Raw genomic sequence first — 4,421 nt, 5'->3', positions numbered from 1 at the left:
TCAAGGCAAGTACTCCTAGCCACCCATCGATGTGGGTGGCTAGAAGTCCAGACTGATCCGTGGAGCGAAACAGAATGTGAGGTCACGTGATCAGGATGGTCTTACCAGGCTAGGCTAAGCTAGCCACAGGTGTTTAACTCTGATTTAACTGTAGTGAAAACTCAATGTAAATAAACAATGACAGCCTCTCAACGTAATTTGATCAAACCATACATGTTTGAGCCAGAGTCAGATCCTGAATGTGAAAGAACAGAAGACAACCAACCAAGACTGCAACACAACCAAAACTACAACATGTTTCAGAATGGTAAATTCTTATCTTTTATCTTTTTTATGCTTTGTTAGCCCATTATTTCTTGTAAAAGCCACGGTGCTGTAGGCGGACAAATGATAATGAGCAAACCTTTGTGACAGCACAAAGTTACCTAAGTCCAAACGGCTTGTTTAGAGGCTCGCTTTTCTAATATAGATTGTGTGAATTTAGTTGGCGACTGTGCGTTTTGATACTTTCACCTTCCTCCTTTATAATCAAAGAGGCCTTTATAATCCTTTATAATCAAAGAGGGATATAAAAATAAATAAGTAAATATGGGACCTTTATAAAAAATTTAAATTTAAAAAAAAAAAAACGGTTTTCTCCTTTAAGCACCTGGAGGAGGAGGACCTGTAGTGTCTCTGGTATCGCTGAGAGTCTGGTTTGAAGTCGGGTTGTAAACATGGCAGGAGACAGACGTTACAGACTCTGTGAAGTTGACTCTGCTGCTGATGCGGTAGGTGCCATCTTCCTCCAGGGTCACGCTGGTCTGAACCTCGTGTGGTTCCAGTGTACGTTCAGAGGCCTGGGAAGTGTCCCGGGACGTCCAGGTGATTTCAGGTTTAGGGTAACCTCCCTGTGTGCTGCAGGTTGCTGTCATCTTTATGGGATCTATTTCAATTTTGGGGACCTGGAAGGGAGCTGGAAAGGGTTTAGGATTAGGTTTAGCGGGTTCTTTGCAACGCTTGGGCACATGTGCACAGGCATACTAATGATAAAACAGAAAGACAGAAGAAATAAGAAACACAAACCCAAGGGGCTTATGAAAACGTATCACCCCAAATGAAAAAAGGAGAGAACAATCTAAATCTTATAAAGTAGGAGAGGGGTACAATAGCACAAAAAACGCTATTGGCAGGTAAGGGAAATGCCCTGATGCATATACTGACAATGAAATCATAGAAAACGGTAAGTGTGGTAATGTTACAGTTACAAGAAAAACAACTGTGACAGGAAATGGTGGCAAATTTCGTTCTACTATTTAATGATGATCTGACTTGGTAGACTTAATCATAAAATGCCAGTAATAAAGATGTCTTGTAGTTTTAGAGTCTGGAGCTACATCAATAAAACAGAAACATCAATAAATTAAAAAGAATATGACAACAAGAACTGTGTTATTTTATCAATTCATCAAATCATCAGTTCATTTGACATAATATAAATGCAGACCATCATACCTGCAACATATAGAGTCCGGTGGCAGACTTTCTCTATTCTGCTTGAAATAAAAACAACCTCAAAGGAGGTTCGGTCGTCTCCCAGCTTCAGCGGCTCAATGAGAAGTGAAAAGTTTCCCAAAGGTAACTGATCTGGGAAGATTTCGGTCCTATTTCTGAATGTCTTGTTTTGTTTTTGAAACTCTTCTTGTCCTTTGTTGTACACATGGGCAACAATGTTAGAGCCACCTTGACCCTGCCAGTATATCCGGCTTTCTGCAGGCTGGAACGGTTCACTTAAGTCATGATGGCACTGCCAGAGAACCGCGGATCCTCTTGTTCCGTTGATATTTGTGTTCTCAGATGATGCCAGCAGTGGAAGAACCAAGTGGAAAACTACAAAGAAAGCGAAAGGAGATTTAGTCAAAGCAAACAACCACAAACCAGCTTTGCTCTCTGATCTTTTCTATGAGTTGTTCCCTATGAGTAACAGTTTACGGTTATAAAAGGGCTGGCTTGACGGCAAAAGCCAAAGCAACAATATGCAAATTTTTGCATTGATCAAGCAAAGTATAGCTACCGTCCCGCACTCTTCCCCCTCAGCTGGTCCATTTCCTGCCCCAACACTTGTCACTCGTCTTATGGGCTTGAAACAGCCGGAGTAGTCCATGGGCCAGACCAGATTTCGGTACCACTCAAGAAGGCAAAATCTAGTTAAAAATTTTGAAAAGGTATATGTCCATAGATTATATTTTGGTATGATAACCATTGCTGAATGGTAGCTTTGTCACAGTAATCAGCTCATGAAGTTAACCACTACCCCTACAATAAATTGGATTGTAGGCGCTGATGCATATCCTAATTTAGGCTCATTTTCAGGACCTTTAGTCATGTTTTATGAGAATATGTTTGATATAATTTTAAAGGGTAGCTTCTTAGCTTTCATTCAAGCCCAGTTGTGAGTCTGACAAATAAAGAGGTCACATGGGCTCTTCAAAGTGTCAGTGACATTCATTTTTCCACAATTTTCCCCTAAACTATAGTCTTTATTTGAGCACTGTGACATCTAGGAACATCACAGACACAAACATCAAAAACTGGAATACTCACAGGACTGTAAGGATTCAGAAAAGGTATAATCTACCCATACTATCCCATCGTGAGGGGTGATTTTGGGCCTTAAAGTAGAGTATGTGCTCTGGACTAGTGATTCTCAACCTTTTTTATATCAAGGACCCCTAATTTAGTCCACATTAGAGCCACGGACCCCCATTTGATGAGATTTTGTCTCTCGGACCCAAAACTGAGAATATTTTAATTGCTAGATATGATTTTTTTGTCCAGAATTCCATGATTATCTGTAATGCAGGTAGAGAGATAACAGTGAAACTATGATCAAAACAGTCATTCTTCTGCATTCTCTAATTGTGTTAACTTCTTATAAATTAGTTTAATTCACAACAATTCATCAGTATGCTGGGGACCCCCTCAAGGACCCCTGGTGGTCCCCGGACCCCACTCGGAGAACCACTGCTCTGGACAAGACATACACTAAACAACCCTGTTCTATTTCATACAGGCTTCGCCCTCTAACGGGGCTCTATTGGCTCAACCACTCATCTAGTCGCCGCTACCATGATGACACAATGCCCCACATACTATGTACCATGATGGCAAGACATAAAATAATAGTTTGTACTTATATTCGGGGGTTTTTTTATTTGCCTATCCCCACTTTCAACAGACTGTAAAATGTTGAGACTGAATTTTGTGATGCTGAGAAGCATAGAGAGGATCACTGAGTCATCTGTACCCTGCCAGTGCAGTATAGGTGGGGCAGCCTGAATACCAATGGGCAATTAGAGCATTTTTTTGTCCTTTTGTTTCATGGCACTCATGGTCTTCTCTGGCCTCTCACCCTCTGCACACTTTTGCATTCACAGCATACATGTAAACACCAGAACTGATAAGGCCACATATTAAAGAATCAATAGTCAAATGTTAGTGTATTGACACAGTATATATAGATGCCAGAGATATTTTATTTCCCTTCCCATGCAAGAGGCAAATCTGTGGCTGCAGCTGGCGAGGCTTTATCAGCCGGCCCAGATTCCAGATGGAGAAGGAACACAAAATTGTTTACGGAGGCAGGTTATATCACAGCCTGGGTGTTTTCTCTCCCCTAAAGTGATGTAGCTCTGAACACAGGATTGTGCAATAATAAACAAGATGGCTCCCTATTGAGACATGTCCCGTGTGTCCCGTGTGTAGTCGGCCTGCATTATAGCTCCCAGGGAATCATAGCATGCAAATAGCCAAGCAAACAGTAGCATTATTTCCTCCTATCCTGACACACACTAACTAATCTTTGTTGTTGTTAATGTCAGTGTAGACAGTTTGTGCACACACTCGCAACCAACTGTCCTCCTCCATTCATTGTACTCCACAGCCCACAGTGCCACACATAATTAGCTTTAACTTCAGCCATGCTAAACAGTTTCCCATTGAGTGAGTGGAGTAATGAGCTCATAGAAAAAGTCAAGTGCAAATAAGTCATGAGTGATAACTTACCAAACACGAAAGCAGACAGAACTGCTCTCTGGAAGACAAACCCCATCATGTCAGGTCAACCTCCACTTGTGCTCTGCTGCAATATCAGGAAGTGGGCAGTTTCATATTATGATTCAGAGGCTGAGATGTGACCGGCTGGCCACGCCCACAATATCTTCCCGCATAACTATGTTTCTCCAACACTACAAATTGCATAGAGATTATAAAGCAAAATCACACTGTATTTGGATAGTGCAAATTAGATGTCATGTGACACTTTGGTGAACATCTACATTTTGTCACCTGATAGATGAGTATCAACACTGGACTATCCAAATAAAGCAGACTTGCTGTCTTTGTCTGGGCTCCGGTCACCCGGAAAATAATATAAGATGCTG

At 41.4% G+C, this 4,421-nt stretch overlaps 1 long non-coding RNA gene across 1 annotated transcript; it reads right to left on the bottom strand.

The window, feature by feature from the left end:
- Window positions 1-655: 655 nt before the first annotated feature.
- On the bottom strand, window positions 656-4,171 carry LOC139917170 (uncharacterized). Its single transcript, XR_011784900.2, has 3 exons — window positions 4,045-4,171; window positions 1,495-1,869; window positions 656-955 (listed from the first exon to the last, which is right to left on the bottom strand). It is a non-coding gene; the product is annotated as an uncharacterized LOC139917170 (long non-coding RNA).
- Window positions 4,172-4,421: the final 250 nt, after the last annotated feature.

This window comes from Centroberyx gerrardi, chromosome 10 (genome assembly GCF_048128805.1).
Source record: "Centroberyx gerrardi isolate f3 chromosome 10, fCenGer3.hap1.cur.20231027, whole genome shotgun sequence".
In the NCBI taxonomy this organism is placed as follows: Eukaryota; Metazoa; Chordata; class Actinopteri; order Beryciformes; family Berycidae; genus Centroberyx; species Centroberyx gerrardi.
The sequence above is the reverse complement of the archived record's forward strand: the minus strand, read 5'-3'. Positions and strand labels throughout refer to the sequence as shown.